At 34.7% G+C, this 12,762-nt stretch overlaps 2 protein-coding genes and 1 pseudogene across 3 annotated transcripts in view; all 3 read left to right on the top strand.

Moving 5' to 3' along the window:
- LOC109047541 (protein phosphatase 1 regulatory subunit 29-like) overlaps positions 1 to 12,762 on the top strand; it is a 905,211-nt gene that overhangs the window by 310,052 nt on the left and 582,397 nt on the right. The window lies entirely within an intron of this gene.
- Positions 1 to 12,762, top strand: part of LOC109046565 (beta-1,3-N-acetylglucosaminyltransferase manic fringe) — a 788,629-nt gene that overhangs the window by 323,232 nt on the left and 452,635 nt on the right. The window lies entirely within an intron of this gene.
- On the top strand, positions 5,177 to 11,663 carry LOC122134973 (annotated as a pseudogene).

Genomic DNA, 12,762 nt, shown 5'->3' with positions numbered 1-12,762 from the left:
GTCGAGAAAGATCGATAGTTTATACAGCTTGTGAAACCACCATTATTTTAAAAGCCTTCTTATATATTTTGTGCAAGACTGACACATTCTAACCCGAGGGCCCCAAGAAGCCCTTGCTTATGCAACTGTCCTGTGAAAAAAAAAAACAGCAACAAAGATTTGTGCAGAGTCCTGTCTTTTTTAATCGCTTAAAGACATTGGTATTTCCTGGTTCTGTGTGGACACAGAACATCTCTAGAGCATAGCGGCTTTAAACGCCTCCACTCCAGCTTGTTTGTTTGATTGCCGTTTAAAGAAAAACAGAATATTTATGGAGATGAACCCCCTGGTTCAGCAGATGGCGTTTGACCCAGGGTCTCTGTGTTCTTGCCACGCATCCTTTGCCGATATAGCAGATCAGCAGCTTTTTTTTACAACATCCCCAATGCTTTGTCTTTTCTTAGAGATCTGTTTTTGTTGTTTCTCTTATATGTATTTGCATTTCTTTCGATGCTGGTACATTAAAAAAAAATTCAGTAGCACTAAAACTGCACGTAGCTGCCTCACAGATTCCGTCTGTGTATTGAATGGAAAATGATCTCTTCCAAGAAAAGCAGTCAATAACAAGGAATGTTTCATTTGGCTGGCAAGTTTATCAGTGCAGGCCAGAAGAGTATTCTTTTCATCACTAACAGACTGGTTTATGCTGACTCCCCAAATGTTGCTTTTAAACTTCAGAAGTGCTATGCAATAAAATAAATACCATGTACTGTTTTGTAATACGGCATCCGCTTTTGATGCAGAAAAATTAGTTTTGTTGATCAAAGCATGGACTATGTGATGTAAGTATGGCAACACAAAGATGCTGCTGACTGTCATCCTGCATACAACATATAATACTTTTAAAAATGCTCTTGTTACAGTGGGCAACACTCATATATGCAGATGCTTTAAATAGAAAAATAGTAAATTAATGGAATAAAATAATTTTAAGAACAAAAAAGGAATTAAAATATTTCCAATTATAAATAAAATTAAATATAAAATATCTGCTAAACCATGGTGTGTTTTCATGACTTCTTTCCGCGGTTGAAACAAAATATCTTCTGATGTTCATTCATGTTTGTTTAGTGCTAGCCCTATATCTTGTAAAGATGAAGAGATGATCGGTTCACGTGCTGAGGCACTACAGCGATCTGTCACAACACTTAGAGAGCCACAAAATGCTATCTCGCCTTGCTTCAATAATACAAACCCCTCCACAGATAATTTAATGTAATAGGCCTACTCATGCACACATCAGTCTAGCCTGATAAGCATGCATGCCTACATATTTACAAGAGTGGTCTATTTTTAATTCAAAATGACCTTGAATATCCACTGCCCTCTCTGAGCCCTGGCTCCATTCTGGTGAAACGTTTGTGTGTGTGTGTGATTTCCACCTCAACACAATGAAAACATCAAATGTAGATTTTTTCATTGGCATTGGCTTTGGTTTAAATTTGTAAGGATATGATGCATGATTTGTGACATAACATGGCATAAACCTTGTGTCGTTCCACAGGAAGCAGAGGTTTGCATACTCTATCAGCATAAGTCTATTCCGGAACACAGATTGACCTACAATACGGCCGTGTGACCTTCCTATGTATATGGGGGTACATCTTGAAGACAGTGATAATGAAGACATAGGCTACTTGGCGTGAAGCTGGAGTTGCTAACCTCAGCACAAGCTCTGCCAACCACGGTACAAACTGTGCTTCAGTCGTTCAGCCACTGTGACGCTATGACCTCAAGAGCTGCCTGTCAGAAAAATACTTTTAAAGACTTAAAAAGTGACTTAAAATTATTCATTTTAACCAGAACATTTAGAAAACTGCACTGAGATTGATCACCATTAGTGATTATATTGCTTATATTATTTCTATTGCTAATATTTAATGTAAGTGGCTGCACTGTTTGTGCTACACAAATGAATATAACAAATCATTCACTTTTTGAGAAGAAACTGTTATTTTTCCTAATTGGACTTTTGTGTCTTCTTCGCCTAGCGGACAATAAACCAGGCCATACAGGGACCTGAATGTCATAGTTGTCGCGTTTGAACTTGTAAGCAACCTCCCAGAACACCCAAGCAACCATTTACCTTACCCTAGAAACCACATAGAAACATATTAAAAGCCATTAAAGCAACCTCATAGGAAATACCAGGGCATAGCTCCATGACTGAAAGTATCACTCACATTTTCTTACAAAAAGGTACAAATCTAGTTTAAAAATGACTGTAGACAAAGTAAATTCATATAAGGTTTAAATACTTTTTAAATAACACTTAAAATGTTTAGATGTTGCTGCACATGCAAAAGAGCTGTTCCCTTGAACTGTCCCCTTAAGATGGGAATGCTATTCAAAATCATTGCCCACTAAGTTTTAGCACCCCACTGACTCTCTTTTTCTCTCTTTTTCTTAGATACAACCCGACCAGAACAAACTTTGGTGCCTTCCTCTTGTTTAACTTACAGTTAATGGAGCCAAATAAATGCCTCTCACGTCTAATATCTCATGCTGTATCTACAGAGACTGTCCAGTCCAAACTACGAACACTGTGAAAAACCATCTCCAATCTTTTTATACATTACATAAAAAAATATATATTTAGGAGATTCACAGAAAACTGTGATGTTCTACAGCGTTCTTAGACCCCCCGATAGCACACGTACATCACAGAGACGTCTATCTGACGTCTGCAAGACTTATATTTTAAAGTGTTTGTTCATTTGCAATCGGTAAATAGGACGTTTCCTATCAGATGTCAAATAGACGTTTAGAAAATGTCTTTAAGATGTTTATGATTACATAAACAGATTATATGTTTATTTACAGCAGAGGCTTTAAGCGATCTTTAACTGATATTTTGCAGACGTAGCCTGGGGAGGTTATTATTAGAAAGCGCCTCAAGTTTGCTGATATTTCAAGACTAACAAAAGCCTGCGATCGGTCTTCTCATGCATATTAATGAGATGAATGAATAAGATGTGTGAATACACTCTTACTTTGAAGCCTCTCCCATGCCCTTTAAGATGCTCATGTGTGTGAAACTGCGATCCAGCATAAGGATGCAATTGTTCGAATCAATTTTAATATGCATCAGTGCATGCAAAATGTTGATCAAAAACTGCTTTTGAGAGATTGTACTAGCTCTACTAGAATCAATGGATCAGCTGCCCTCTATGAGAAACCAGTGTTTTCCAGATTTGCTTATGATCAGCGTTATCTAACAGAAGTGTTATTTCACATTTCTGTATCAGGGAAAGCATATTTTGAGCGTCTGGCGATCGTGTTACACAGGCTGTGCTTGAGTTCCCATTCCTGTCTGCCGAAGCAGTTACCATGGGAACACCCTTTTTTTTCCCCTAGTATTGAGGGAGCATTGAAGTGTTGTTTTGAAGTATTTGAAATGCAGGTCTTGCACAGTTTAGCAGTTTCTTTGGGTGTTAAAACTTGTGTTTACTAGCTTGTTTATTGGACTTAAGTCCTTTATTCTGCTTGAATACTTTATTAATGAATGCTTGTTTTTTTTTTTATTAACTTATTCACTGAATTTGTTATTATATGTATAATTTATAAAGATGTATAGATTTTTTTCTTTATTATTTAGTTTACAGTTTAGAGACCATCAAAAAGACTGAAGTTTTAACTTAATGTTTGAGATTATATAGCTCACTTTTTTACAGTAATGTACATCATGTTTTTATTTGACATGAAGTGTTTCACGCAGCAACAGTCATAGATCTTTATTTCTCTTTATTAATATTCATTTTAAATTTTATACGTTTTTTTTTAAAGGAAAATATTTATATGTTAGGCTATAATAATCTAGAGTCTAGACCAAACATTTGCTTTAAATTCACTTTGAGTGAACAAAGCTTTTTTTACAAAGTTTCGTCTAAAATCGTGTGCATGACTGTAATGGCCCTACCTGAGAGAAGAGGGACATCTGGTGGGTGTTGTGTGCTGAAAAAAAAGATTAATTTTTTTCTGTTTTGAACAGTCCACTCCAGCTGACTGTATAACATATTTCAGAAATTGTCAACTGAATTTTACAATATGACATTAATGCAAGAAATTATAATTATGGCTATTTCAGAAATTGTTAAAAATGAATGGATAGTTTTATTAAGATAAATAAATAAAGATGTTATATTACTCATCTTTGCATCTATCCAATGAAAAAATGATATTGTTAGAAGGAAAATAATTTTATATTGTTAGAAGGATATTAATAATCTAATAATTATAAATAAATAAAAAATTAGAAATACTTATTGAGTAATAAAATAATAGTTTATGAATTCCGTAACCATATGATTATCCTTATATAAAAATATTGTTAACGTTTAGAAATAACTTTACTTATTTAATAATAAAACAATAATTTATGAATGTCTACAGCAATATAATAATTATTATTAAATATATAAAATGTTAATTTATTTTATTTTAATTGTTAATTAATTCAGCTATATATGGCATTAATACAAAAAAAAATGGTTTTTCTGAAATCGTTAAAATTGTTGGATACATTTAAAAAGTCAAACAAACATTAAATAAATAAATAAAAACATTAATATAAACTGCATGAAAGAATAATTAATTATATGTGACCCTGGAGCACAAAACCAGTCTTAAGTCGCTGGGGTATATTTGCAGCAAAAAACAAAAATACATTGTATGGGTCAAATTTATAGATTTTTCTTTTATACTAAAAAATCATTAGGATATTAATAATAAATCATGTTCCATGAAGATACTTTGTAAATTTAAAACCGTAAATATATTAAAACTTAATGTTTGATTAGTAATATGCATGGCAAAGAACTTTATTTGGACAACTTCAAAGGCGATTTACTCCAGTATTTAGATTTTTTTGCACCCTCATGATCCCAGATATTCAAATAGTTGTATCTCAGCCAAATATTGTCCTATCCTAAACAAAGCTTATTTATTCATCTTTCAGATGAAGTATAAATCTCAGTTTCGAAAAACTGATACTTAAGACTGGTTTTGTGGTCCAGGGTCACATATTATTAAGGATATTTCGTTCAAAAAAATTAAACCTAGCATGAATAATGAATGACCAATTCACTTCTAAATGAAATAACATGCATGAATATTCCTAACATGAATGAATGGATGAACGGATTAGATTTGTGTTGGTTTTGTTTAACCCTAGTGGCTCAGCGACATGACGCACGCGACGTCGACGGATCGACGCACCGGACTCCTCGACGCTTCAGACGCTCTTGACGCTGCAGTGCTGCTCAACGGCTACCGGAGACGCTTAGCTGAAAAATGCTCCCGTTATCCATCAAAGATGACGAGTACAAGCCTGCCAAATTCAATCTGTTCGTCAAGTTGTCGGGCTGGTTCAGGTAAAGACAGTGAAATGCTCAAAATCTCACTGAGTTTCACTCACAGCTGTCGGCTCTGTGCTGTGTGGCTAGGGCAGTTAGCATGCTAGTTAGCCCTCGAGACTTCATTTCAAATTAAACTTGTGTCTTTAAGACATTTATTTATTATTTTTTAATTTGTTTTAAAAAGGCTAAAATAATTGAACAGTTATAATAAAGAAGCAGACCGCTTCCGCTAATTTTTCAGCCCGCCAGATGTTAGCAAGACGAAGTAAACATTTGACACAACCTTTAATATCTTTCGTTTTGCTTTATAAAATGTGTTGGAATGTATTCCGCAACAAAGTACGTCTATCAAGAGATTAGTCGGACCACATGTCAGTTTTATTTAAATAAACTACAGTTGTGTATTTGCCTAGCTGTGGTTCCTACAGCCGGTCTGTCTTGTTCAGGCCACTTTATAAATGAATCAGCCTCAAAGCACTCTCTCTTTTTGTCTTTATGTCCTTCCCCAGATCGATTCTTGCTGATAAAACCTCTCGCAATCTGTTTTTCTTCCTGTGTCTGAACCTGTCGTTCGCGTTCGTGGAGCTGCTGTACGGAATATGGAGTAACAGGTAACAGTCCAGCGCAAGATTATGCCACGTAGGTCTAAATGTGGGATGAGCTAGAGTGCTTTTGTTTTGGGCCCTAACTTCTGTTAGCAGTGTTTTGATTGTGGTTTTCCCCTTGAGCTGTTATCGTAGGCGTCCTTGAAGTGAGATTGAGTGCTGATCGAAGTTCAGCAAATACAGGATGTGTCTCGAAACCTATTGAGGTGCCTATCTAGACAGCATATTTCGGGATGTAGGTGTGTTTAAACGTTCAAACATGACTCTGGTGTCTGAAAATGCATTTTAGATAAGCAGATCTTACTTGGTTTTGAGAAACGGCTGTAATATTTTATATATATATATATATATACATGAATATATATATATATATATATATATATAAGCTTTATGGGGGATTAACCATTTGTAATGCCATTGTATGTTAAAGGATTACTACACCTTAAAATGAAAATTTTGTCATAATCACTTGTCGTTCCAAACCCATAAAAGTTTAGTTCATCTTTGGAACACAATTTAAGATATTTTAGATGAAAACCGGGAGGCTTGTGACTGTGCCATAGACTGTCAAGTAAATTACACTGTCAAGGTCCAGAAAAGTATGAAAGACATCGTCAGAATAGTTCATCTGGAATCAGAATACTTTTTGTGTGCAAAGAAAACAAAAATAACGACTTTATTCAACAATTTGTCTCTCTGCATCACCGTAGCACCATTTTGGAGGACATCCGCTGAACGCAAACTGCGTACGCTATTCTCCAAATTTACACTTTGGGGTGGAGTAACCCTTTTAACGACTATATGTCTTCCCGTTTGTACATCATACATCCACTTTCACTGAGGGCCTGTAACGTTGTTGGTTGGTTTTTTTATTTTTAGTTGATGTGATTTTAGGTGACGTAGTTATGCGTGCAACAGAGTTCAGCATTATGCAAATCCTTTTAATTAACAAAATGTTATTTTGTTATTAATATTGTTTAATTTATAATAATTTATTTAATCTGCTACCTTTCATATGATAATATTATACAAAGAAATGACACCATCCCACGAATGGGAGTGCAGACAGTGAAGCTTTATTATTATTATTATTATTATTATTATTATTATTATTATTATTATTATTAAATCAACAATAGTAGCAGTAGTAATAATATAATAGTAAACATTTTTATTTATTTATTTACTTGTTTGTAATACTTCATTTAAAACTGATAATATTATGCCAATTGCACAGTCCAACAATGATTATATTTTTATTAATTTATTATAACTATTATTATTATTGTTGTTGTTGTTTTTTAATAATTTGTTTAATACACTTTGTCATTTGATAATATTATGCAAGTGACATAATCCCATGAATGGAAACTTGAATTTAATAAGTAGTAGCATTATTAGTAGTTTTTTTAAATAATTATTATAATTTTTTAAATTTATTATATATATATATATATATATATATATATATATATATATATATATATTATATTTATGTATGTATATATATTTTATATTATATTATATATATGTATATATATGTGTGTGTACACAAAATATTTATACAATACATTATATATACAATATATCTGTTTAAATCATTATTAAATGTAAATGTATTAGTAAAGAATATAATTGAGTATTTTTAAAACATTGATTATTAAATGTTTTAAATATATTCATTTATTTTTATTTTGCATAGTTTAGTTTGACCCTCTTGAAACTAACTTGACGACCAAATCTCGGTCAGCACGAATGGAACCTTTGGGCGGTTTTATTTTTGTCTCTAAGTGAAAGAGTGAATAATGTCTAACAAAAGGCCCTATACAGTGTGGCTCTGACCTCAGTATGGGGTGGGATGTGTTTCTCAGGTTTCGTGATAATTTTTACACTGCCCGTTTGTGTTGGTTTGATTCTCAGTTTAGGTTTGATATCGGATTCCTTTCACATGTGTTCTTTGACTGCACCGCTCTCTCCTGGCAGGCCTTGCAGCATCGGTCATTTCACGGTGGAGGTCCAATGACTCCTTCTCATATGGGTGAGAGAACACTACAGTTTAAAAACGGCTATTGTGGGTAGTGTACCAATGACACAAGTTTCCCTAAAATGACACGTTCACTTCTGCCTGAGTGTGGTGTTGACAGGAAACTGCATGTCTTCACTGCGTTGTTATGCAAATCCATTTGATTGTGTGTTAGGTATGTCAGAGCAGAAGTGATTGCAGGATTCGTGAATGGCCTTTTCCTCATCTTTACCGCCTTCTTTAGTCTTCTCAGAAGGAGTAGAGGTGTGCAGTAGTATACGATTTCAGTTAAGATTTACTTGCCAATTGGCATACTGATGCACTAATATCTTTTTGTTGAATGATGGCGTTTGGTCTTATCACCAGAGGGCGCTGGAACCCCCTGATGTGCACCATGAACGCTTGCTCCCGGTGTCTATAGCAGGGCTGCTGGTGAATCTTGTAGGAATATTCGTTTTTCAACATGGAGGACATGGACATTCACACGGTGGTGAAGGTAAGTATCTCACACAGAATAACGAACTATAAGTGTGTATATATACACAATTTTTGCTATAAATTTTCTATATTGCTGATATAAAGTGCATAGCTTCTCTATAGATGTGTTGCTCTTATTTTTAAGGTCATGGCCACAGTCATTCTCTATTTAATGGCAGTGTGGGACATGGACACGTCATGAGTCCAAACACGGACACGATCACGGACATTCACACGGAGGACACGGACATTCACACGGAGGACATGAGCATTCACATGACGATCCCCACTGCCATGGTGAGACCTCAAGCTACATTACTGATTTCAGTGCAGTTTCTGTTACGACTCAGTACCATTAAATGCGTCAGATGTGTTATTTGATCCTCGTGCTGTGTGAAAATTGCAGAAACTGTTTTGATCGTAATGGTGTCTAGTATAGCATGATTCATTTTCTAATCTGTCTGGTGTCCTCAGATGACCCCTTGCACACACCAGGGAAAAGGCTCCAGCAAGCAGATATTACAAGGTATGGCTTTTTTGTATGTTTGTTCTCCTCCAGATGGCGCTTGAGATTGTTTTGTCACAATATTTGCCTTGCTTTTAAAAAGGCACCAGATATGAAAATATTTGCAATCACATTTATCAGGTCTGGACAGCTTTTTCCTCTTTTATAGGTTGTCAATATTTTGAATTCTTAGTGGATGAGGTCCTCTAGTAAACTAGTAAAAAAAAAAAACTAAAATTCAGAAGGGAGGCAGTGGTCTAGATCAGACGTAACTGGATGATGGACTTTTATGACACACTCTGACCATCCCAACCCCTCTAACCTTTGACTCGGGGGTAACTAGGTTAACACTGACACCAGAGCAAATGTGGTACACTGTCACTTTAAATCCCTTTGTCCGAGCTTGTGTGGGAAGAGGCAGAGCAGAGAAAGTAGTTTTGTCCCCTTCACCCTGGCACACACAGAGAGAGAATGGATCCTTTGGGAGGCCTGCTCAAGGGAGAAAGAACGGGGCACGGAGGGGAGGACCATGTAGAGGGGGAGGAGGGGAGGAGAGGAGGTGACAGTGCAAAAGGTTACGCTGCCTCCATCCCAGTCGAGGGACCTATTCTCCACTCCTCGTGAAGAATTGCAAGTAGATCCTACCAGCCTCCCGTCCTGAAGATTTTCATGCCTATTTTGGCTGTGTTTATTATACTTTACTTTTTACACCGAATACTTGGTAGATGTTACTCTGTTTGCCAAAACATGCAGTATGTACCCCCTTTTGTTCCCTTTAAAAACAGAAATGCTTCTTTGGATACTTCAATTGTAGGCTTGTAGACAGCGATGCTGTATCTATATTAAATCTAAAAGACAGTATAAACTTGCACATAATTTGACGGATGCACAATTATCTGAATTGGAATCACTAAAAAAAGATTTGTCTATAGTTATTCAAAGTGCTGACAAAGGTGGAAGCAGTGGTTGTTTTAGATCGACAAAACTATGAATTTGAAATTCAGGAAGGTGGAGCATCCAGTTTTTTTTAACGACCAAAACTATGAATTTGAAATAGGAGAAACTTTCTAATTCAGTTTTTTATAAAAAAATTGAGTTTGAATCCTTTGGCTCATTACGAACATCTGGACATAATACTTTAAAAACTCTTTTTTGATTCTCGTTGATCTACAAAAAATGAATATGAGTATATGTGTGTTGAGCATCCGATTACACCGGTACTATACACGCTGCCTAAAATTCATAAACCTTATAGGGATATCCCTTCTGGGAGACCCATAGTGGCAGCAATCGGGTCACTTAGCAGAAAAAAAAAATCGGCTTTCGTTAATTTCCATTTACAAACCTTTAGTCACGTCTTTTACCTTTTTATATTAGAGACCCGATGGGATTTTATTGAACTAATTAATAATGTGACAATACCTGATTGTCTTTTAGTCACCATGGATGTTGAATCGCTTTACACCAATGGTTCCATTTCAGGGAGGCTAGAGGCAATTAAATTTTTCTTGATCAACGTCCTTGTCAGGTTCCAAGTACTGCATGTTTGAATGATTGGCAAAATTGGTGCTTTCACATAATTATTTTTTGCTTGGGTCAGATTACTATTTGCAGATCTCAGGGGTCAGCATGGGCTCTAAGATGGCCCCAAGTTTCGCATCGTTATTTTGTGGGTTGTTTGAACATCAGTTTATGTTAAATACTGGGACCAATGATTTCTTGAGACACATTGTTTTATGGAAGTGGTATGGAGTGGCACTGGAATCTCAGCTACTAGAGTTTCCTAGTTTGGTTAATAACAATTGTAGTGCGGTGAAATTTACGATGGAATTTCATCAAAGAGAAAATGATTTTTTTGGACGTGCTTGTTCTTCGCACTGCATCAGGCATAGAAACTACTTTGTATCGCAAACCAACTGACCGTAACAATATATTACACGGAAAATCTTATCATCCTGTGTCATTAAAGCGTTTGTTACCAATGTCCCAATTTAGTCGTGTTTGCCATATTTGTAGTAGTAATGAAGATTTTCAACCGCAATCACAAATTTATCAGAGAGATTCAGAAAACGATCATATCGAGAAGAGTGGATTCAGTGTGCATTAGTCGTTTTAAAGACGTGTCACAAAATTTGACCGTTGTGTTAATTGTTATATTCAATATTCGCCTGTTTCGAAGGACATTGATAGCGTTTTATTGAAACATTGGCACATTGTAAAGAGCTGATCCCAACCTCAAGAAATGTTTTGACAAACCACCTCGTTTAGTGTATAAGAAAACACCTAATCTCTGAAATATTTTGCCTAGAGCTGATTTGAAACCTGCTCCTCATTTTCTTGAACGAAATACCTATGGGGAATTACAGATGTGGTAACTGTCAACAGTGCAATTTTCACTTATGACATCGACCTTTACACATCCTACACAGGTAACAATTTTAATATTCAAGCTAATATTATTTCGTGTAGACATGTTTATATAGGTCAAAACTAGCAGAGACCTCTGAAAACTTGTATCTTCTCTGAACATCGATGTGCAATTAGACATCGCGATCCAAAAAGTCCCGGTACACAGCACTTTGCAGATTCGAGACCACTTAGTTTCCACTCTTCAGTACATCGGCACTGAGGTAGTTAAATATCGCGTCATGGAGTGATATCAACACAATTGCTTTTATAGCGTGAGGTCTTTGGATTTATACACTAGGACACTTTGTCCTAGAGGCTTAAATGAGGACTTTGATATTCGTCCATTTCTCTTTAAAACACAGGATATTTATTTATATAATAATATGTTTTGGTTTATTGAGGGTGTATTTATGTACGTAGGCAGGTATTAATTGATGTTATTGAGTAATACATTAAGAATTGTTATTCTGTTATTTTGCATAGTTTTTACATGTTTGGTTAATTTTTTTTTTCTTTTTCCCCCCCTTGGTAAATATGGTCATTGTTTGTGATATTATTGTCATGATAATATTGTACGTCATGTGACCTTTGATCACTTGGAGGTAGGGCTATAAGAGTTGGTACATCAGTGTGTGTTAATTTTGTCTGATGAGGAGCACTGCGTGCTCGAAACGTGACTGCATACACTATGCGATAGCTTTTTAATACTACATTTTTTGATACTTTTGGAGCTTTGATGTTGCCGACTTTGCATTTAAATATTTTCCAAAACATGCAGTATGAAAATTACGAACTGCACAGACTACTGTATTCCAGAATGCAATGCACTTGACTTCCCTTTGCAGTGTGACAAATGAAACATGATTTGTCTAAAAAATGTTTATCTATCCGTGTGTTGTTAGATGTTTTTGACACAAGTATTATTATTATTTTTTTTTTTTTAAACGTCTTGTTTATTTACTTACCTATTGCCATTTATTAAAGAGTTATTATTATTATGCTTATTATTGATTCGTATTATTTTACAAAAAGTCATGGAATATTATTATAACAAGAAAAAAAAAATATTTTACAAAAGATAAAATAATAATAATAAAGTAATATAATAATAATAATTGACAAAAAATAGTTTTGATCATTATGAAAATATTTTAGAATTTTCACTCGTAATATTTAGCAAAAAATAGATTATTATCAATCGCTATTATTAAAATTACATAAATAATAAATAAACTATTATTAATTTTATAAAAATATTAGTTTACAAAAAATCATGGAATGTTTTCAGTTGTTGTTTATTAATGTGAGAATATTAATTGTATTTATTTTCAGAAGATAAATATATAT

This window comes from Cyprinus carpio, chromosome A22, assembly GCF_018340385.1.
Source record: "Cyprinus carpio isolate SPL01 chromosome A22, ASM1834038v1, whole genome shotgun sequence".
NCBI lineage: Eukaryota > Metazoa > Chordata > Actinopteri > Cypriniformes > Cyprinidae > Cyprinus > Cyprinus carpio.
The sequence above is the reverse complement of the archived record's forward strand: the minus strand, read 5'-3'. Positions and strand labels throughout refer to the sequence as shown.